General features: G+C 47.4%; 1 protein-coding gene across 1 annotated transcript in view; it reads left to right on the top strand.

The window, feature by feature from the left end:
- The window catches only part of LOC119389198 (uncharacterized), a 162651-nt gene that overhangs the window by 68761 nt on the left and 69435 nt on the right, over nt 1-24455 (top strand). The gene's annotated exons all lie outside the window — the stretch shown is intronic.

Here is a 24455-nt window from a genome sequence, read left to right on the forward strand (position 1 = left end):
CGCAGATGCGCGCAATTTCTTCGGATCTAAATTTATATTCGCGGCTTTCACTATCCTCTCCTAATCATCATCATCATCTGCCTGTCTACGCCCACTGCAGGGCAAAGGCCTCTCCCATGTTCCGCCAATCAACCCGGTCCTGTGCTTTCTGCTGCCACGTTGTACCTGCAAACTTCTTAATCTCATCTACCCACCTAATTTTCTGTCTCCCCCTCACGCGTTTGCCATCTCTTGGAATCCAGTCAGTTACCCTTAATGACCACCGGTTATCCTGCCGACGAGCTATGTGCCTGGCCCATATCCATTTCTTCTTCTTTATTTCAACTATGATGTTCTGAACCCCCGTTTGTTCCCTGACCCACTCTGCTCTCTTCCTGTCTCTTAAGGTTACACCTACCATTTTCCTTTCCATCGCTCGCTGCGTCGTCCTCAATTAAGGTTAAAGAACGGAAGAAGCCTCAAAGCTATGAAGACGAAACTGTGCATAGGCAAAAATCAGATGTATGCATTAAGGGACAAGGAAGGCAAGGTCACAAACAATATGGATAGAATAGTTGAGGTAGCGGAAGAGTTCTACAGAGATCTGTACAGCAGCCGAGACAGTCGGGATGATAACGTAAGAAGCAGTAATAGCGCAGAGGAATCTGACATCCCACCAGTATTGACAGGAGAAGTAAAGAAAGCCCTAAAGGGAATGCAAAGAGGCAAAGCAGCTGGTGAGGATCAGGTAACATCACACCTGTTGAAAGACGGTGGAGTGATTATGTTAGAGAAACTGGCCACCCTGTATACGAAGTGGAGAGATTAATTAATTAATAATTGCTTTAAGTATTCATTCTTTCCTCGCACCATAGTCGAGTGGAATAAATTAACTATTGCAATTGTTTCAGCACCCTCATTGGCATTGTTTTCATCGAAATTAGAAAGTGCACTAATCAGTTGAATCGTAGTACATACTACTGTACATGATTGTTAAATGTATTCTTGTATTTTTATTGTATGTTTTTGCCCGTTGAAGTATTTTTTTCCCTGTATTCATTGTATAACATGTATATACTATGTGTCATTGTACTTGCCAATTGTTCATAACTAACTTGTACCACCCTGCTAAAATCACCAAATGGTGATTGCAGTATCTGTAAATAAATAAATAAAAGTGCCTCTCGACGGGGAGGATACCAGAACCTTGGAAGAATGCCAAGATCATCTTGATCCATAAGAAAGGGGACGTCAAGGACCTGAAAAATTATAGGCCCATAAGCTTACTGTCCGTTGTCTACAAGCTATTTACAAAAGTAATTGCTAACAGAATTAATACGACATTAGAGTTCAATCAACCAAGGGACCAGGCAGGATTTCGTACAGGATTCTCAACAATGGACCATATTCATACTATCAATCGGGTGATAGAGAAATGCGCGGAATACAACCAACCCCTATACATAGCCTTCATAGATTACGAGAAGACATTTGATTCGGTGGAGACATCAGCAGTCATGCAGGCACTGCGGAATCAAGGCATCGACGAAGCCTATATAAACATAATGGAAGAAATCTACAGCGGATCCACAGCCACTATAGTCCTCCATAAAGAAAGCGACAGAATCCCAATAAAGAAGGGCGTACGGCAGGGAGACACGATCTCTCCAATGTTGTTCACCGCGTGTTTACAGGTTTTCAAGGCCCTAGATTGGGAAGAGTTAGGGATAAAGTTAATGGAGAGTATTTCAGTAACCAGCGATTCGCTGATGACATTGCATTGATGAATAACGCGGGAGACGAATTACAGCTCATGATTACTCAACTGGATACGGAAAGTAGAAGAGTAGGTCTGAAAATTAATATGCATAAAACTAAAGTAATGTGGAACAATCTTGGCAGAGAACAGCGCTTTGCGATAGGTGGCGAGACACTGGAAGTTGTAAAGGAGTACGTCTACTTAGAACAGGTAGTAACCGCAGAGCCGAACCATGAGAGTGAAATAACTAGAACAATAAGGATGGGTTGGGGCTCATTCAGCAAGCATTATCAAATCATGAATGGCAATCTACCACTATCCCTCAAGAGGAAGGTATATAACAGCTGCATCTTACCGGTACTTACCTACGGAGCAGAAACCTCTCCTAATGGTTCACATTAAATGTTGCTACATCCAGGGTTCTCGACTTTCTAAGCACCAGCCTCGTAGCTTTCTTTTTCCATTGCGAGGTAGCTGAAGGAGTCTCGGACCACCAGTTGCTGCGTCCTTTTCTGTTGAGCCCATTTCGTGGCCAACGAAGCAAATGAGGCTTCGGTCATAGCAGCAAGTATGACTACACGCCTGCGACGCTGATGGTAACATGGATACCCGCTGCAGAGAAAAAAGATGGTCAAAGCATTTCATTGCGTTCAAAGCAGAGAAAGTCCACTGATTGCGTCGATGAATACCTTGTGTTCATTCCGCCAGTCAGGTGCCAGCTAGACAGCGCGCTCCTCAATTTGTACGCACCTCGTCCAATAAAGGACCTACATCGCGTACGCAGGCGTTCTAGGTGCCCGACCGATAGTTTTGCAATTGAAAAGCCCAGCGAAGGAACTCTTCTCTCTCGAGTGCTTAGCATAACCCCGGAAAGTACTGCTGGCAAGGCCAACAATTCAGCTTGAAGCAGGTACGTAATTAAAGCCCGCGTGCTCGAAAACGACGACCGAGATTACTTCCGCCTACTAAACCCATTCACGCCACGCTGTTGCTGACACGAGGGTGGCAGCCCTGGGCCGAAACTGGCGTAATGCCAGCGGTATACGACCTCAAGCGGCATCTCTGAAAGTTCTTTTTCTGCACGGGCATATTTGCTTGTTCTATGCACATGTTCATTGAGCGAGCGCGACCGTGCACCAGCGGCAAGCTGTCACATCCTGTTCCGGCTTTTGCTGCTTGTTGCGCCGAGCACATCTGGGATTCCAGGTTATACGCGACACGTCACTTGCTTTGCATATGGGGCTTAATAATTTTTAAAGTTTAATAGTACGCCCAAGGCCAAATGTTTAAAAACGAGCAGAATGAGGGAATGCTTAGGGAAAGCCCACTCGAGTTGAGTGCAAAGAATAAAAATCGAGCTGGAATCGAACCCAGGCATTCTACGTTGCTATGAGAAGCGTGCAGCACGTACAGGAGACCAACAATTCACTGCGCCAGCGCCACGAGCGGTCACTTCAGTTAACTGAAGCGCATGATAAGTGACACAGGATGCGATGGAACCGATGAATGAAAGATTCAAGTTTCACAATAGTATGATTTTCGAAACCCTGCTGCGCATCAGTAAAATATTAGTTCGATAGCGAAAAGTTAGCGAGAGTCCAGAATACCGCATGTTCTAATAATCTACACCTAATATTGAAGAATATGGGTCGGTGTCAAACACGTAAATTTCTGGAGACGTATTTATAGATTGGAGCCATCTTTTTCAATTTCCCATTCCTTGTACATGGATTCGGGGATTGTTGCCAGAAATTTACTGTTAATGCATTCGCAGCCAGGAGAATTATCCCTTAATTTTGTATTTCCAAGTAGCTTGCAGCAATCACGGAATGCACTGGTACGGATTCGTAGTGGTATTCATAATGCGCGTAATCAAGTTCAACATGGCAAAACTTAGGGTACTGGTTAGTAAATCGATCATTAATAAGTCACACGCACATGTTATCGGAAACGAAATTTCCAGATGAGTCTTCTAATACAGTGGGCGTTTCTTCTTTTAGACACTTATTGTATAATATACTATGAGGGGCACGCGCCTGTCCTTTTCGCATACGAATTCTACGTCCAGGCGGCAATAGCAGCTCAAGTGACATTGAAGTGACTAAGTAGGAAAAACTCATTTCAATTATTGACTTCAGGGCAGCTACTTATATTACGAAGGTGAAGTGCATGACAAATTACCGCATGTGCATTCCTTTTAAATCGCAAGATTTGCCCGTAATTTGAGATATTGATCATTAAATTTTATTGGCGACATGAAATCTGATTGCGCCCGGCGCGCAGGAAACGCGGCCACGCAGTCACGTCGCACCGAAACCTCGCGTGACAAGGAAGTGACAGAATCCTCGGTGGATAAATAAACCTTATTTTGGTCCCTCGGAACGCGCCCTAGCACGATCCGTGCCGCGCCCACGTCGGAACAGAAAGACGAAGCCTCTCTGCTGCGTCGCGGGCCCGTTCGACTGCCCATAGCTGTTCTTCGAGTCCGTAGCTGGTAATAGCAGCCTCTCATCTTGACGGCGTGATGACTTCGCCGCTGCGTAAAGCGGGGCACCGCCAGAGCATATGATTCGCTCTATCCCCTCGTAGTTGATGCTCGCTGCCGCGTACGCCTTCCCCTCGGGATACCGAGCCGCGTCGACGAAGCAACAGTCCCCGGCCTGATCGTCAGCCCTTTCTAGAAGATTCTTTGCCCTGGCCCATCTCCCACCCTCGTTATGCTCGGGGTGGATGTTTCGCGGGATGGGGACGACGGTGATTCGTCCACGCTGTTCACGAGGAATGCTGCAGAAGCGAGATTCGATTTCCGTCAGTGGAGTCCTCAACTCTCGCAGGATGTTCTTACCGGAACGCGTGGTGGACATCCTCTCCTGTGCCTCCGCAATTTCTTCTAGCGTGTTGTGCATTCCGAGACGAAACAGTCACTCCGAGCTTGTGTACATGAGGAGCCCGAGAGCTCTCTTGGTGGCCTCCCTGACTGACGTGTTCAGTTCCTCTCTCTGCCAGTTGTGTATGGCTGCAACGTATGTAAAGTGGCACATCACAAAAGCGTGCAGCAGCCTTACGAGACTGTCTTCCCCAAGTCCCTCCTATAAGTCTGATGGCATTGTCCGTTTTTCTGGCGAGTCTCGTTACCGTCAGGTTATTGGAGCCGATCGATTCGACAGTCATACCCAGAACCCGGAGGGAGTCCACCCTGAGGATGGAACAGCCCTCACCTGTCCTGAGTGATGCTGACGTCCTCTAATGGCTTCGGTTTTGGGCCCCTGCGCCTGTACAGCAGGAGTTGTGATTTCCGCGACGAGCACACACTAAACAAAAATAACCAGAAAATGGAGTAAACTGCTTGTCCTCTAGCGCTATATTTTTTCTGGTTATTTTTTACTACCTACCACGAGTCGAGTTAAAAATGTACTCTCATGCTAACTGAGTTTTTGAACGCAGAAACGGTAGTAATTATTTACCCCGCTGAGATTGTCAGCGAGTATGTCAAAGTAATTTTTAATGTCTTTACAAGGTTTTCCGGGTGGTTTCTGAGAGTTATTTCTCGGTCCACAGTTTCTTGTGGTAATGTAGTAGTATTTATTTACTCCCGTATCTCAGTTTTAGCGGCTATTTCTAGTGGTTAAAAAAATTAAAGGGCGCGATTGCACCATGCTCCATCAAAATTCGAGTTTAACCCTTTACATCTCAGGTGCCACATTTGCGGCAGATTTGTTTGATTCTTTTGCCTCAAAATTTCACTAAGGGACCCCTGATTTCTTGCTGCCTCAACTGTGGAAGTCCGAGCTTTCACTTAAGCTTGATATATGCTTGACCTCACTTAAGCTTGACCGCACTTGAGTGCTTCTTCCATTGCAAACATAGACACCGCGTGCGGCCGCCAAGGACGGCGAGCTCCTGGCTTGTTCGTGCTCATCTTTGCTTATTACTTGTAATATCTAGTTATAAATGCCTATATTATTTTTCGCGAAGCCTACGGAACGAGCCTAGTTTGTAGTATTTTTGTATCATTGGTTATTGTCAACTGTATGTGCAGTTTAGGCTTGCATACACGTTTGGCACTCAGGACTACGAAGTCCAGCTTGCGGATAGGCCATAAATGTGTAAAGAAGTTTGCAGTGCGTCGCAGTTCTGTTTCTTTTTCATTAATTTGCTGCGAAAGAAGTTTTAGAGCACCTCAAAGCCCTAAAACGGTTTTCCTTTATGGAAGCAACAGTTTGCATATCAGCAAATACAAGAAATTCTCTTTCTAATATCCAAGCGGAAGCGAAGATGAAGACTTGGAAGGCTCAGATTGCAAAGGAGAGCATATTTCGCCGGAGAGACTGCCCCGCGTGGATGGCGAAAGCTCCAGACAGTGAGGATGAAGTAGTTGAACTTACATCGACTCAGATGAACAAAAATAATATTGCACTGGGTGAAGAAGGATCTCAAGGTTAACTGTGAAGAGGAACACATCTTACCTATGCATTGATACAGAAAAAAATCAACTGCTTTCAAATTTTGCATGCCTCTTGAAAGCACTTGAGAGTTCAATGCATGGTCCCCTATTTTCAACTCCTCATTCCTGACTGAAACAAACGTGGCAGTAATAAAACTCTTATTAAATGCATATGTATTGTGTTTTTTCCCATGTACTACTTTGAAAGAAAACTGTCTGAAAATATCATATTCGGTTGTGGGCACCGCACAGACTGTATGTGGGAAACAAAGGGTTAATCAACGTAGAAAACACAGTATCCACAGCATATGCAGAGATAAACATATACACAAACACACGCACACACAACCAATACAGAATGAAACAGCACATCAACCGACTGTTCGCACTGCACAACCGTACACCGGTATTTATAGGCACCGCACCTTGACCTGCCATGTGGTTCCGGTAGGAGACTTACGTTTTACGTTCTTGAACAATAAAGCTTCACAGCGTACGCGTAACGTTTTAAGGTTGGCGGCAAGTCGCCATGAGTCACACCGACCTTTTAGTATAAAGCCGCCTTATCTCACCTTTTTGATTATCCAACTATTCGCTGGCACTCCGTCGTGTTGATGCACAAACCCGCTGATGCACAAAACCGCAAAATATACCTAAGCACAAACAAACCACAGCCACTCAATAAATTTTTCATTGAGCAGCGGTGCACAAACACTGTAGCAGCACATATCCAGGAATGCCGGCGAAGAAGAGCGGCGTCGCGCCTGTACCGGCTTCTTACCGATGGCGTCTCTAGGCCTTTCCGAGGAGCACGGCTATGCGATGAACGACAGCTGGCGATCACAGAATGCATCTCCTATGCAAATTTCGTCGTCATTATTTTAGACACAAATTAAAAATACGTGTCCGCTATTCGCCGTGTCTTACGGAGCGATGCACTTGCAACGAACGAGATGGCTCGCAGCCCCGGTTTACACCGTGCTCGTATACTCGCAGTGCACCGGCGGCGGCACGTTCGTTCCGTCTGCCTCGTATTGGGGCTCGCCTTCGCGCTAGATGTTTCACAGCGGTGGCCGCATGGAGAGAAATACACAGTTCGGACTGTACTTTACTCCAACAGACAATGTTTTTTTGTCAAACAAGGTCTATGCGACACTTGTTTCAGCTGCTCCGGCGAGGCACTCGTACCGGCCGCTGGCCGGCTCGGTGCCGACGACGTAGCGAAGCCTTTTTCTTATTGCTTCCAAGTTGTAGCCGGTCACTCTCCAGGAAGCAACCAGGGATGATCACACCAGCTGGGAGTGTTCTTCGTAACTCTTCGTGATTCCGCGCGGAAGTGAGGTATCCGCGGCGTCCCGGCTGGGAGGCTTGCGCTCGTACGTGCCCACTCGATGACGTGAGACACCGGCGCGAGTTGAACTTGCTATCGGCGCATAAGCACACACATCCAGCGCGAGCTTCTTGCACTCGCCTGCCTCCAGGGACACTGATAGCATCGATTTGCAAAAGATCTGCAAGACGGCTTTCCAGCAAGGTTTTCTTTTTTTCTTCGAGCAATCCCTTTCGCTCACAGACCGCTTTTCTCGCTCATTGTGCTTCTGCAGCTGCAGTTCCAGTAAAAGTGCGTAGGGTGAGGGTCAACCATGCGGCGCGACGATGCCCTACCAGCGTTGAAAAAAAAAGTCACAGTTTCGCCGCAACGGCGACGCAATGAATGCGATAGCAACTAATTTGAATGTAACGCGAAGAACGGAAAGCAGCTCGAAATTGCCAGCGCGTCGCTCGAGCCCAAATGACGCACGAAAAGAACGCACACAGGACGAGCGCGAACTATCATGCGTCACAGCTCGATACTTGAAGCGCACTGCTGAAACATAAAGCAAAACGCACGAAACGAACGAACAAGTACACATAGGACAAGCGCGAACTAAATGTCGCAGTTGTTACTTATTTCTGTTTGAACAGCGCGCTCCTTTCTCAAACGCGGCCTCTGCAGCGAGAGGAGTCACCTTCGTACGCTCTGTGACTTCAGCGCTGACCTCGCGGGGAAAGCACAAGACATACAATCCCCCGCTCCACCGCCCCCTTCTTTCCTCGAGATAAGCGCACGTAGGCGACCATGGCCTCTAGGGCGAAGAGCAACGGCGTTTGCAGGAGCGGGACGACGACCTTTAAAGCGCGCCACACGCGCGCACATCGCGCCATCTATGTGGTAACTGAGAAAGCATGCTGAAGTACATTGTGTATATAAATAGCTCGCCGTTAGCAGGCTGAAAGACGGTGCTGTCGTGGCCTAACGTCTAACGCGGCGCACTGCAAAGCGAGAGGTCGCCCGTTGGATTCCGCGCGTCGGAAAGTATTTCTGAATTATTTTTCTTTGGGACTTTTCTATATATATACATACTTATACATATACGGTGAATGACGGCGACGGGGACGGACATTTTCCAGCCAAGACTGTCCATGTAATTGCTATCGCAATAAAAGAAGATTTGTTGTGTTCGCATACCATCGCTGCAACTGGAAATGGCATTCATCGGCGGAAAAAAGCTGCCTAAGCAGGGGGAGCTTGAGGTTACATGCTAATAAACTCTCAAACGATGGTCAAAATCACGTGACAGAAAACTCCCCACGTAGCAAAATTGGAGTGTGACATTCTTGTACTGCGTTCCTCAGAGGTGGTGCTAAAGCTATGTCGTGTGTCCCTTTTACTCCAACACGAGGTAGTAATTTTAGGAGCGAGGGAGTTTTCAGAGGTAATGAGCCACAAAAACCCCAATTTCGGCTAACTTTTGCTTACAGTGTAGTTCTCCGTGACCTCAATAGCTTCCTGTAGCACAGCCTCTATTTGTCCATCACTGCCTGCGGTACACCAAATGATAATGTCGTCGGCATAGATCGTGTGGTTAGTTCCGTCGACTTCGGAGAGTCTTTTAAACAGAGCGATATAAGGCCAACGTTTTTAGATTACCTTAGAAAATAATCTAAGAAGGCTGTAAAAGACTGACCTTTGTGGCATCTCTTTGAAGCCAAGCCTGACCGGGTCCGAAGCCAGGTCGCCCATTTTGAGACACTTGAATGAAAAAATTCCACAGCATATACACGGGGTGAATGATGATGAGTGGGGCGAAGCTCTCGTACGGCCGTATCTTGGCGGCGGCGTCGCGCAGCTTCACGCCCAGTACATCATCAACGACGTGAGATCGGGCCGGTTTATACTAAAGGGTCGATGAGAGTCATGGCGACTTGCAGCTCACTTTAATTTTACATGTACGCTGTGAATTGTTATTGTTTAATCACGCACAGGAGAAATCTCACCAGGCACTACCTTGGAGGTAAACAGTGGCTGCTAATGGGGAATGAGAGACAGAAGAAGTCGGCTTTTAGCTAACACTTACACTTCTACTTCTACTAACGTTTCCTACTGGAACATGCCAATGGCTGCTAATGGGGAACGAGAGACTGAAGAAGTCGGCTTTTAGTTAACGCGCACGCTGCGAATTTTTTATTGTTCAACAACGCACAGGAGAAATCTCCCACCGGCACCACCTTGGAGGTCAAGATCTGGTACAAGCGTTAAGACTGGTTACGCACTACGACGGGGACGAACGGGTGCCGCTTTAAGGAGCTTCGCCCCTAAAATCCTCGGTGGGAAATAAGCATTTCATTTGTTCTTTGTTCAAGATAGTCGAAGGCTGCCTAACATCAATACACCAGACCCACTGGTCATGCCATTCGACCTTCAAAGAAGTGCGTATGTAAACCCTGATCAAATGGGGTCCCCTCATGAAACTGTCGGTGAATAAAAAACGCCAGGCCTGCGCGGAAAGCGCAGCACAGTCGCAGCGAAAGCTGGAAGAGCGGCATTTCTAGAGCCCGTTATAAACTCTCTTGTGGCTACTAATACAAGTACATTAGCAACGTACCCACTACAACACAAATCATAATTTTTGGGAAGTTGGGAAGCACCCACCACGACATTATTCGTTATTCTGCGGAGAAGCGAGGTACCATCTGGGAGGCATTATGTGCACTTTGTTATTGCGGTGGTTGATGACGATGAAGAATTATGGCTGAGCCCTTTGTAATGGTTTGGAAGCTTTAAAGGACCCACTAGTTACGTAATTCATATTGTGTGACGCCCGGTCGTTATTTAACTGTCCCACCACGCTTTATAACATACGTTAACCGGAGAAACGGAGAGCGAGAGAGAGAAGGAATTAACTTTATTGAGAGCCTGAGGAAGAGAGAGAGATAAACATTTTAATGTAGCTGCAGATGTTTGCCTGGCTGTTCGCCTGACATGCTACTCCAGGTGCTGGGTGACGATTATGATATATACAGTGATAACCACATAACACATACAGTCACAGAAGTTTACAAAGTTTTGTTCAGGCTCGTGGCCCGCAAGAAATTCAACAGCGCTTTCGTGGCACGTAGCGCTAGGTGTTGCTTTGCCACGGGCCCAGAACATGTCGCAACTCTAAGCACGATCCCCGTTGAAGATGCAAGGCTGCCTTCAGAGACTGTCTCTCTGATGCGTATCGCTTGCATTCACAAAGAACATGATGTAGATCTTCTTGGACGTTGCATTGGAGGCACATTGGTGAGTCCGACAGCTTAATCTTGCTCCTGAAGTAGTTGGTGTATGCGACGTTCAGTCTGATGCGGTGCAAGCATGTTTCATCTTGCCTGTTTAGGTCTCGCGGCATATCAAAGTTACACGATGGGTCAATCTTGTAAAGTGGTCCATACTGGTGATTAGCATCTGTCCAGAGGGATCGCTGGAGCCGCCAAGCGTGTGCCGATACGATTGTCGCGGCATCTTTTCTCGAGAAAGGTATCTCGATGATTTCTCTCGAGGCGTCATGTCCAGCTTTGGCAGCGTCATCGGCCTGGACGTTGCCTTGTATTCCACAGTGGGCAGGTATCCACTGCAGAGCAATGCGGTGATGGAGGTCACAGGCTTTGTTGCATAGATATTTGATGTCCATGACGAGTTGGTCTTGCGTGCGTGGAGACTTCAGAGACTGCAGCGCCGCTCTTGAGTCGGTGAAGATGACCCAAGACTCAGCTGTCTGATCTACAATGTAATTAAAAGCAGCCCGTAGTGCAGCCAGTTCAGTCGCTGTAGATGAAGTACGGTGACTAAGAGTGGCAGAGATGGTGACATTGGCAGATGGAATCCAGACACCAATTGCAGACGATGTAGGTGTAACAGAGCCATCAGTGTAAATATGACGGTAAGCCCTGTAATTATTTTCCACGTGCTGTAGGGTGAAATATGTTAGTGCTGGTCCGGGTGTACGTCTCTTAATCTTGAACCCAGGCACAAAAGTAATTATTGACCACGAAGGAATTTTCCACGATGGCTCCGTAAGGATTGATGCGCTTTGATAATGCAGCGGAAGCAAGCTCCGCACCACAAGACCGCTGTCTGAAGCAAGCGGATGACCCGGCACTCTGGTGGCATAACGCAAGTGAACTCGAAGAAACTCCTGCTGCAGAAGCACTGCAGCTGATAGGCGTCTGCTTTCGGCAAGGGTTCCAATACTTGATGTGTTTTTTGGTAGGCCAAGGCACACTCTCAGGGCTTTCGCTTGAGCTCCAGTCAGCGCTTGTATGTTGGTTTGTGAAATGCCATGTAACGCAGGAAGGCTGTATCTTAGAAGACCTTCACAGAGAGCCGTATACATTCGCAGCAGGGCACTTACGGAGCAGCCCCCGGCGTTGCTTGATAACATGCGGAAGATGCTCGCGTATGATGCAACTTTTTCCTTTAGTATTCGAACTTGGGGCGTCCATGTCATTAGCCTGTCGATTGTCACTCCCAGAAACTTATGACTTTGCACATACGGAATGGGAGAATTCGCTACCTTTAACGTATAGCGCGAAACATCACGCCTCGTAAAAGCAACGGCGGCACATTTTTCTGGTGACATCATTAGACCTCGCCCGAGTAAGAATTTTTCGATTGAATTGAGAGCTTTTTGCAGTCTTGCTCGTAGGACACGTCTGTTGCGACCACTGCTCCATATACAAATGTCATCTGCATAGAGAGAGATTTCGACCGATGCAGGGATGCACTTCTCTAGTCCAATGAGAGAGATGTTGAATAAGGTTGGACTTAGAACACCGCCCTGGGGAACTCCTCGATGCACTGTGTGCGGGGCTGTGTCACCTTCTCTTGTGGACATGTAGACTGACCGATCAGTGAGGTAGTCCAAGATCCAGCGGTACATACGACCGCCAACTCCGACAGACTTCAGGGCGTATAGGATGGACTCGTGAGTCACGTTATCAAACGCTCCCTTGATGTCGAGGAATACGCCGATAGTGATGTTGCCCGTAGCTTTGTTGAGTTTTACGCAGTTAATGAGACGAATCACATTGTCGATGCTACTGCGGCCCTTTCGAAACCCTGACATTTGTGGAGGGTATACATTCATGTTCATCAGCAACCAGTCCAGGCGCATCAATACCATCTTCTCCATAAGCTTTCCTACGCAACTGAGAAGAGCAATGGGACGATAGGTGTTAAGGTCCGTTGGAGACTTGCCAGGCTTGAGAATAGGGATGACACGAGCTCGTTTCCAGCAAGGTTCAAGGCGCCCACTCTCCCAGCTGGCACTGAATATGGCAAGAAGGTGCATCTTCGCCTTGTCGCCTAAATGCGTTAACTCAGCGTAGCTAACGCAGTCAGGTCCGGGAGATGACGCCTTGTTCACCAGTGCCAATGCTCCAAGTAGTTCCATGATCGAAAAAGGTTCATCCACCTCTGTGGTGCTCGTCATCGCTAAAACCTGTTGTGCTACACGAGCCAAGGTTGCTTGCGCCACTACTGCAGTTATCTTAGAGCAGAAAGCCTCCGCCACGTCCAACTCGCTGTTGTTACGAGATAAAGCAACTGAACTGAAGGGATGCAGTTGAGTCGGTGTGGCTTTTAGGCTGCGGACGATACCCCATATTCTTGACAGCGGCTTTATTGGGTCCAGTTTAGAACAGAAGGCCCGCCATTGCCTCCTATCTAGCTTATCCAGGTGACGTTGGATTTGTTTTTGCATTCGCCTGGCATCGCGAATGTCATCTGCAGAGCCTGAGGAAATGGATCATGGGAGCCTTATGGGCTTCCTTGGCAACCAATAGAAGAGCACTTGCCAGGAACCCACTATGATATAAATCATCATAATTTTTGTGAAGTAGGGAAGCAGCCACTGTGCAATTTTTCGTCATTCTGCGGAGAACCATGGTACTCGCTAAACACCTGTAAGGCATTATGTGCACTTTGTTGATGCTGTGCCTGATGACGATGAAGAATTATCGCAGTGGTCTTTGTAATGGGTTGGAAGCACTCAACAACCCGCTCGTTGCGCAATTTGCATTGTGTGACGCCCGGTTACAGAATTCGCGTTTGTGTGACGCCTGGTGGTTATTTTAATCTTCTACCACACTACATTACATATGTTAATGTGGTTCCTTCCCGACATGAAGCCTGTATAGGGTCTTCTTGCAACGCAGTTTCAAGCACCGGCATGGCCCTGAGGTAGAACACTGGGCTCCCACGCAGAGGGCCCAGGTTCGGGCCTCGTTCCATCCTGGAAATGTTTTCTTATTTCCTTTTTTTCTTATTTCGTGCGATAGTGGTTACGGACACCGGCGGCGGCGTCGGACAACTACGGCGCCAAAAACGGCCGTTGAAATGATCTCATAACAGCTTTCGCTGTAATAAGCTTTTATTCTCAAATTGCTGGTTCTCAATAAAATCTAGTCCTCCTCCTACTATAGCCGACTTACTGTAGCGCTGAAGCAAAAGAAGAAACACCGAGAAAAAGGCGCTGAGTCACAACTTTATTCTTAGCATGCGGAGGCGTGGTACAGGCCATGCGCAGGTGACAGCTGAGGCGTATCAGCGCAAAGATTTATTACGCTCCGCGTTATTATGCAGTGAAACGGACGTTTGAATTACACAAGCAAAATGTTTCGCTTTTATGCCCCCAGAAGTTCCCGCTCCGTCTTATCTTTGCTTTCGCCAAGGATAGTGGCATCATGAAATTTCGGCTCACAAGAGCAGGTCTTGCAATGTGCCGAAATGCGCGAAGAATTGCCCTTTCTACAGCGAAGCCATTTTAGGCTAGCCTGCGCCGTAGTTGTAGTTGTAGTAGTAGTAGTAGTAGTAGTAGTAGTAGTAGTAGCAGTAGTAGTAGTAGTTAGTAGTAGTAGTAGTAGTAGTAGTAGTAGTAGTAGTAGTAGTAGTAGTAGTAGTAGTAGTAGCGGCAGCAGTAGTAGTAGCAGTAGTAATAGTAGTAGTTGTAGTGGCAGCCGGCGTCCGCAGAAAACTCCTAGCGGCTATGTGCCATTGGCTAATCCGACAGGTCACGTGATCTCACTTCCGTTCTTGCGGCGATTTCCCATCACGTGATCACACGAGCCAATAATATAGAGCGGAGCACTTTCCAAACCACACGCGATCTCGATAGCCAATCGTGTAGGTGGTATTCACCCCCGAGCAACCCTGTGCTCCCGCAGCATACCCGCACGGCATGCCGGGAAGGCACCGCTTCTGGGTGTTCTGTGCCGCCATATCTGAGGCCGTGCCCCCCCCCCCCCCATGTGTGCCTCTGCGTGATACGCAAGTTAAGCCGTTTTTTGCGCCCGCCATCCAAAATCATGGTTAATTGCGCCGTATTTGGGTGCAGCAATCGCACAAAATCGAAGTGTGGCACGCGTGAGAACGCAAAAACGGTTAAATTTTATTCGTTGCCGAACGTTATTCGCAGCCAATGCAGCCGTACTCTGGGGGTCTCCGCGAAGCGTCGTGACGAATGTTTCAGCCGCCTTCACCGCTCTCCAAAGGCTGTGTGGTAAGCGCCTGAGAGCGGTTTACCTGCGGATGGAAACTCAGCTGAGTTCATGTTCTGACAGCTGTGTAAAAAAAGAAGGAAAGCCGCGAACGAAACACGAAAAAAAATCGCATTGACACAGTAAATGCATTCAGATTCTGCCGCACTGCACTGGCGAAAACGTCTGCGAAAAGCACGACACATTAAAGTACTCAAGGTTGGACTTTCCATATTTACACATTCGCGGTACATTGCAAGCTAAAATGAGAAGCACACGCTTTTGTTTTTCTCGCTAAAGTGAACTTCTGGCTGCGAGTTTTTGTATACTTGCATCAAAGCACAGGTGACTTGCAACCTTGGTCTCGTGAAATAATTTAACGCCCTAGAGATAAATTTTCACCGCGATCGATTAAAGCTGTGGGTGAGTCAATCAATCGAAATTGAAGTCTCGTTCGCAACCGACTGCAATCGAGAGCTTAGCGGGGCTTTTACATGCATTACTTCGTGAGCGCTGCTAACAGCGCTGCTTCAACCAGGTTCGTAGAGAATCGCACTGCCATCAAATTGTTTGGTACGCTCACCCTTCGCGCTTACAGCTGAAATTTAGGTTCAACGCTAAAGATTATCTTACCTTTGCGCGCACAACGACGCAGTCGCCGTAACTTTTCAGCGAGTGTTCCTGGACAAACCCACTCTTCCAAAGATTTCTTGGCTTTCAGTTGTTCATGCGTCACAAAACTGCTAGCGTGCACCAAGTACTCCTTTATGTCTGAAAGTTCCACCTCCGGTACGAGTGCGATGTCGAATGAGGCTTCCTCGCTCGTCAGAATGAGTGGGTCAACGCCACCGCTGAGAGCCGCTTTGTCCGTGTATCGCTGTTTCGCATCGGCGTCCAATTTCTCGGCGTACACGCTCAAGCGAGCCGAGTGCTCATCACCCATGGCTGCAGCAGCTTCACAACCGGTAAATGCAATACTTTTTGAGCCAAATTAATTAAAACAAGAGGAATTTGGTGGAAATACAGCTTTTAGGCAGCGGATGGTGAATGCACCGGTCGGGACGGACGGCCTTCAAAATGGCGGCCACGCGGCTGCCAGCACAGCCGGCGCACTTTCCGCTATCGCTTCCGCCAACCTGACGTCACGTGAATACAACCTGTAGACGTCTTGGTGCCGAAGACGCAGCGTTGCGAGCTCGCGAAGCGGAGGCTAAAAGAAAGCGGAGCTCCACGACTCCAAACTCGTGAAGCTGAGGCGACACCGCGAACAAGGGTTGCCGACAGTGCTGAAGGCAGCCAGGGCCACTGCAAGGAATGCCGCAGACAGGATTTGCTGTAGGACCATTTTCACGCAGGGAATGGGCCGTAGCTTTTTCTTTTTTATTGTTCGCGTGTTCTCTCATGCGATCGTTTACGCATCGGGCTGTACGCAGGACTTCCCACAGGTCATATATGCCCTAGGCGTATCTACCGGAGGTCGGTGGGGGGGGGGGGGGGGGTGCTTGCCCCCTACTTAGAAAAGTTAGAGGGGCGGAGCCGCCCCCTCCCCCACTTTCGACAGTGGTCAATGTCGCCTGCGCACTGGGAAACCAACAACTGAGGCAAAGTCTTCCTGCAACACAGTGACCGGTAACTATATGATGAAAATGGTCCTGCGCATCTGCTGTGAAGCTGTCGCTCGACCACGCATATTAGCGTCTCTGCGGTGCAGGCTGCCTGTACGACTCTTTCGCGCTTTGCTCTCCAACATTGCAGTGAAGGCTAGCGTTGAGCAGGGACTCTGTAATGTTCTGTCATGGATTTTGCCCTGCCTAGCCCGAAATTTAAATCATCGACGGCGCAAACACGAGCGGCAACCAGTAAACGTTTCATGGACCGATCGAACCTCTTTCAGGAAATTCATTTTTTTTTAATCGAAAAGGAATGACATTCAAGCTGCTGTGAGTCGTTGGTCGACAACTGGGCTAAAGTTTCAATGGTTCCATTCTGGTTAAAGCAGCGCAAGCAACACGGAGGAGACACAACGAGCGAGCTTTCTGTTGTTTGTAAAATTCCTTCGTTCCGTGGCCTCGTATACATTGGGAGGACGGCACGCTGCCTGAACACCCGCCTTAGAAAACGTAAGAGCAATTTGAATGCTAATTATGGTTCAAATCGACCAGCCCACTGTAAGGATCGTAAGTGCACGCCTGTTTCTCATAAGGCGACAATTATGTAGATGACACGGCGCGCGGAATTATGAAAGTCTTCTTCATTAAGAATGCTGGTGAAGGTTGTCTAAGCTCTTCTTAAGTGGCGTTATCGCGAAACGAACGAAGTTTTTTTGGAGGCGTGGTGGATATATACATTTTGGTTGTTTGGGATTTGGAAGATTTTTGAAGCTCTGTTGTCGAACCTTTGTACTGCCTTTCTGATGTTAAGATGTTACATTTGTTTAATGAACTTTTTGCTTTTTTTTTCACTTTTTGCAAGTTGGAAAATTTCCTACATGGCGGCGACTGCGAAGTTCGTTTGAGTTCATTTCTTTTTATGCTTCATTTAATAAACGTTTCAGTTGCGAGAAAGCGCTCATTGCGCAAGCAGGCGATTTAATGTCACACCGAACATTTTTGACGAATGGCGAAAAACCAGCGGCCAACAATATGCCGCATTGAAAACAGTTTATTCTCTTATTTTTTACGTAGTCGTGCATAAGTGGTCATTACGTGATAGATCATTTTTGCACCATTTGTTGCAGCACGTTACGAGAAGGCGCTGTATGGATGACCCAGAAGATTTCGACCAATCATAAACAGCTAACGACCATTGCGGAAGGAAACAGTGCGGGGTAGCTTAACCCTATAATCGCCCAGATTTTTCAATAAAAAAAAACTTGTGCTTACACCGTGTACATAGGTGTATATACATGAACGGCCCGGAGGGCACTCCGAACAATGTTGCAAACACGAATATGGCGAGTATAAAGGATGTACTACGTCTCTAATAGCACACTTACTTTACAAAAAAGATCTTCTGGTTGACAACTGAACAGCAATAGTAAAAATAGCAATATAATACTAGTAATAATAACCGCACGCTAGCAACGCTAATTGGACTATTAGCAAGACACAGCAAATTATAATATGCGCAAACCTGAATATGGGCACGAAAGTGTAGTACGAATTACGGAAATGAAAAGGTGCAGTCATTGCTACCTACATTAAAAAAACACAGTTATTAGTGAGCAGCCTTAAGGCATTAACGAAATTTCATTGCATGATGCAAATCTATACTATTGAGAAGGCCGTCATCTATATAATCTTATTCATGCATAAAGTTGGTAGTTAATATATAAAAAAGTCACAGTTTCGCCGCAACGGCAAAGCAATGAATGCGATAGCAACACATTCGAATGTAACGCGAAGAACGGAAAGCAGCTCGAAATTGCCAGCGCCTCGCTCGAGCCCAAATGACGCACGAAAAGAACGCACACAGGACGAGCGCGAACTATCATGCGTCACAGCTCGATACTTGAAGCGCACTGCTGAAACATAAAGCAGGACGCACGAAACGAACGAACAAGTACACATAGGACAAGCGCGAACTAAATGTCGCAGTTGTTACTTATTTCAGTTTGAACAGCGCGCTCCTTTCTCATACGCGGCCGCTGCAGCGAGAGGAGTCACCTTCGTACGCTCTGTGACTTCAGCGCTGACTTCGCGGGGAAAGCACAGGACATACAATCCCCCGCTCCACCGCCCCCTTGTTTCCTCGAGATAAGCGCATGTAGGCGACCATGCCCTGTAGGGCGAAGAGCAACGGCGTTCGCAGGAGCGCGGCGACGATCTTTAAAGCGCGCCCCACGCGCGCACATCGCGCCATCTATGTGGTAACTGAGAAAGCATGCTGAAGTACATTGTGTATATAAATAGCTCGCCGTTAGCAGGCTGAGAGACGGTGCTGTCGTGGCCTAACGTCTAACGCGGCGCACTGCAAAGCGAGAGGTCGCCCGTTCGATTCCGCGCGTCGGAAAGTATTTCTGAATTATTTTTCTTTGGGACTTTTCTATATATATACATACTTATACATATACGGTGAATGACGGCGACGGGGACGGACATTTTCCACCCGAGACTGTACATATAATTGCTATCGCAATAAAAAGTGTTGCTTATGACACTATTACATGCATGATGTGTCGGCGCGGCCGAAGTGGACGCCGACGAAGGGAGAACAAACGGCCCAGCGCCCGGAGCGCCGGCCGGGCAGAAGACAGAGCAGCAGCCGAGACCCAAGCGGAACTTTTTATTTCCAACATGGCCTCTGTATATCTACATTGGTACAGCGCCCCCTAAGGGCGGCATTCCTTTGGGTGAAAGCAGAACCGAAACTGACACCACACACAACACAACCATGTGTGGTTGTCCCAGTGCATGCCACGTAAAAGTGTACATTTTCTGTGCTCTTACTATATGAATAGACATCCAATTGAGCGCGAATGAAGTTCTCTCTTTCTCTCTCTCTCTCTCTCTCTCTCTATATATATATATATATATATATATATATACTGCATAGAGAGAAACAGACAACGCCTGATCGCTGGCTGGCCGTTCTATTCTCTGCTTCGTCTTCCTTCGCTTCGCGCTAACCGACGAGCTCGCGCCCGTGCCCGAGCGCCGCTCTGTCTTCCTTACACTCAGCCACGCTGCGAAATTGCATGGGGAGCTCCAGAAATCGTCTCGGGCGGACGACATTGGCGATGCCGCATTGGTCGTCGCAGGCCCACAGGCCCTAGACCCTGAACTAGAGCACTGCATGGGCCGGATTTTACGGCCCGGGCCCGCGTTATGAAGCCCAAGCCCAGCCCGGGCCCGTGGTTCCAAGCGCGGGCCCGGCCCGGGCCCGTGCGTACATAACCGAACCCAGCCCGAGCCCGGCCCCGGCCCGGGCGTACTTGACCGCACCCAACCCGAGCCCCGCCCGGGCCCGGGCGTTCATTACAAATCTAATCCAGGGCGCGCTTGTTCATGACCAGGCCCGAGCCGGGCCCGCTAGAGGACATTATTTGTTGATGATTATTATTAATGATGCCGTGCGCTTTGTAGCGGGCGATCGGACGGAAAATCCGGTGTGTACATGCATCGAAATGTTGCTTTGCCCGCGGTGGTAGCTCAGCGGTTAAGCTGTTTCGCTGTTAAGTCCTAGAACGCGGGTGCGATTCCCGCGGCCACGCCGGCCGCAATTTGATGGGGGCGAAATGCAAGAACACCCGTGTATATACTTATCTTTAGGTGCACGTTAGTGGACTCGAGGTGGTCGAAATTGATCCGGTGCCACTATGGCGTGCCTCGTAATCATATCGTGGTTTTGGCACGTTATACTAAGGAATATAAATGAAATGTACCGTATGTGTCAACCTCGAAGAATAAAAGACCGCTATCTTTATTCCTCCCATGGGAACAACCGTGATCTCGCCCATTGTTAGGGCTGGTAATATATATATATATATATATATATATATATATATATATATATATATATATATATATATACATATAGATATGAAGGAAAGAAGCGTTAATTTCAAGGGCTCGTTTTCTTTGTTATACACAATATTAATGAGAACTAACAGACAATAATGCGAAGGAAAGTATAGGGGATGTTTTTAGTAACAAATGTAAGGTAATTGTGAAGAAAGAAAAGTGGACGAAAAGATAGCTTGCCGCGGGCAGGGACCGAACCTGCGACCTTCGAATAACGCGTCCGATGCTCTACCGACTGAGCTACCGCGGCGGCCATCCCCCCGTCCACTTTATAGGGTATATGTGTGCATTTAAACGTGGGAACGTTTACCTTACAATTACCTTACATTGATTACTAAAAACATCCCCTATACTTTCCTTGGCATTATTGTCTGTTAGTTCTCATTAATATTGCACACACACACACACACACATATATATATATATATATATATATATATATATATATATATATATATATATATATATATATATATATATATATATATATATATATATATAGGTTTCGAAAGAATGTTCCTGGCTATTGGTTTAATTATATGAAAGAAAACTAGTCACAGTGAAAAACATAACATTTATTCTGAGCTTTCGGCCGGGGACCGGCCTTTATCAAAGAATGCATTCGTACATGGCGTACGGGTTTAAGTACAGATTTTGTCAATACATAGATGTAGACACACCATCGTGATTCGTTGGACTATGACATGGGAGGGGCCAGAACAACAACAACAGCAAACAAATCCCAGGGAGAGAGCGACACGCATACAAGATGACACACACAGCATTGTGCTCTGGGAAGAGTAGAGTATAGGCGGGGTCAGAACATACACAAAATAAATAACAAACAGCGAAACGAACCTACGTGTGTGGTTCGGAACGAGAGGCGGGGGGGGGGGGAAGAAAAAAATGACAAAGATGCGAACGCACTTACCACGCTAAATGGGGAGACCCATCAACTACGGGACTAAAGGAGAATACGCTCACGGACGCCGGATGTAAACGTGCCGCACGCGTTTCCTTGCTACCTTCAAAAAGCGCGTCAAAAGCAGTTAAGTGTTTGCCCATCCATGCGCCTTTTAGAGAAGGGGGTTCGGTACGGCTTTTGAAGTCGACCGGTCTCCGCGGGCATCTTGCAGTTGCTCGCGGTAATGACCATAGCCCTCCCTCAAAAAGAAGGATACGACTCGCCGGTGAACAAGATTGAGGACAGCTGCTGTTAGGCGCAATGTGTGGGCACATGACATATTTCTTTCAATCAAGAGACAGGATAAACATATACATATACATGTACATATCCGTACATGCACACACACATATAGATACATACGGATATACATACACATGCACATACGTACTCATATGAACCAACAACCGATGTTCAAGCGAAAAAAAAAAGGGGGGGGGGTACGCATTCGTACTTTCGTACTTGCAGGAAGGGGGGAACGAGCACGCACGTAATACCCGTAATCACAGTACCAAACTTAATGACATATGTATTTATCAAGAAATGGGTCCAGGCTCGAATAGCACAATGCGCGACGTGTGTAATCACATGTGTAGATGCATGCACATCAGGGTAAACGGATGCTTCAAATTCTGCATCCCGAGTACAAAAGTTTCTTGGGAATCGGTCACCTAGTTGCCGGCAGAATCAAATTTTTCGGGTTCGTTGCAGGTCAAGCATGATAGTCGGCCTATGCTTTCATTTATGCCACCAGAGACACTGTTAACTTTGTGGATCAGGTATGATTCACGAGCCTCCCGGTCATAATGGGTTTTGAAATTGGATTGGAGTACCGCCGCGGAAAATGTATGGAAGGGGTGGCCAAGGTTATTAACATGTTTAGATAGAGGAAGGTGCGGTAGAGCCTTTACGTGTGCTCTGTGATTATTGATTCTCATCCTGAACGCAGTCTCAGTTTGACCAATGTACTGTGCATGGCATAAGGTGCACTCGAGAAGGTAGATTATGTTCGCGCTGTCACAGTTGAAGTTGCCTCTTATCTGATAAGAAAAGGAAGACGCGGTACTTGTGACGGTGGACACTTTGTTCATCATTGGACAGAGTTTGCACCTAGGCTTGTTGCAGGGGCCGCTGCCTGTGAATTCAGGAGTGTTGACTTTAGAGGACGTTACAATATCTCTAATGTTCTTCGCCCGTCTGTAGACAACGCGTGGAGGTTCCGGGAAAACACATCGTAACTTGTCGCTTTCAAGTAGAATGTTGTGGTGCCTTTTGAGGATGCGGTTTATGTTAGGCGGGGAAGCTGAATATGTAAATACTACTCCCAATCTCATTCTAACATATTCAGCTTCCCCGCCTAACATAAACCGCATCCTCAAAAGGCACCACAACATTCTACTTGAAAGCGACAAGTTACGATGTGTTTTCCCGGAACCTCCACGCGTTGTCTACAGACGGGCGAAGAACATTAGAGATATTGTAACGTCCTCTAAAGTCAACACTCCTGAATTCACAGGCAGCGGCCCCTGCAACAAGCCTAGGTGCAAACTCTGTCCAATGATGAACAAAGTGTCCACCGTCACAAGTACCGCGTCTTCCTTTTCTTATCAGATAAGAGGCAACTTCAACTGTGACAGCGCGAACATAATCCACCTTCTCGAGTGCACCTTATGCCATGCACAGTACATTGGTCAAACTGAGACTGCGTTCAGGATGAGAATCAATAATCACAGAGCACACGTAAAGGCTCTACCGCACCTTCCTCTATCTAAACATGTTAATAACCTTGGCCACCCCTTCCATACATTTTCCGCGGCGGTACTCCAATCCAATTTCAAAACCCATTATGACCGGGAGGCTCGTGAATCATACCTGATCCACAAATTTAACAGTGTCTCTGGTGGCATAAATGAAAGCATAGGCCGACTATCATGCTTGACCTGCAACGAACCCGAAAAATTTGATTCTGCCGGCAACTAGGTGACCGATTCCCAAGAAACTTTTGTACTCGGGATGCAGAATTTGAAGCATCCGTTTACCCTGATGTGCATGCATCTACACATGTGATTACACACGTCGCGCATTGTGCTATTCGAGCCTGGACCCATTTCTTGATAAATACATATGTCATTAAGTTTGGTACTGTGATTACGGGTATTACGTGCGTGCTCGTTCCCCCCTTCCTGCAAGTACGAAAGTACGAATGCGTACCCCCCCCCCTTTTTTTTTTTCGCTTGAACATCGGTTGTTGGTTCTGTTGGTTCATATGAGTACGTATGTGCATGTGTATGTATATCCGTATGTATCTATATGTGTGTGTGCATGTACGGATATGTACATGTATATGTATATGTTTATCCTGTCTCTTGATTGAAAGAAATATGTCATGTGCCCACACATTGCGCCTAACAGCAGCTGTCCTCAATCTTGTTCACCGGCGAGTCGTATCCTTCTTTTTGAGGGAGGGCTATGGTCATTACCGCGAGCAACTGCAAGATGCCCGCGGAGACCGGTCGACTTCAAAAGCCGTACCGAACCCCCTTCTCTAAAAGGCGCATGGATGGGCAAACACTTAACTGCTTTTGACGCGCTTTTTGAAGGTAGCAAGGAAACGCGTGCGGCACGTTTACATCCGGCGTCCGTGAGCGTATTCTCCTTTAGTCCCGTAGTTGATGGGTCTCCCCATTTAGCGTGGTAAGTGCGTTCGCATCTTTGTCATTTTTTTCTTCCCCCCCCCCGCCTCTCGTTCCGAACCACACACGTAGGTTCGTTTCGCTGTTTGTTATTTATTTTGTGTATGTTCTGACCCCGCCTATACTCTACTCTTCCCAGAGCACAATGCTGTGTGTGTCATCTTGTATGCGTGTCGCTCTCTCCCTGGGATTTGTTTGCTGTTGTTGTTGTTCTGGCCCCTCCCATGTCATAGTCCAACGAATCACGATGGTGTGT

This window comes from Rhipicephalus sanguineus, chromosome 4, assembly GCF_013339695.2.
Source record: "Rhipicephalus sanguineus isolate Rsan-2018 chromosome 4, BIME_Rsan_1.4, whole genome shotgun sequence".
Lineage (NCBI taxonomy): Eukaryota > Metazoa > Arthropoda > Arachnida > Ixodida > Ixodidae > Rhipicephalus > Rhipicephalus sanguineus.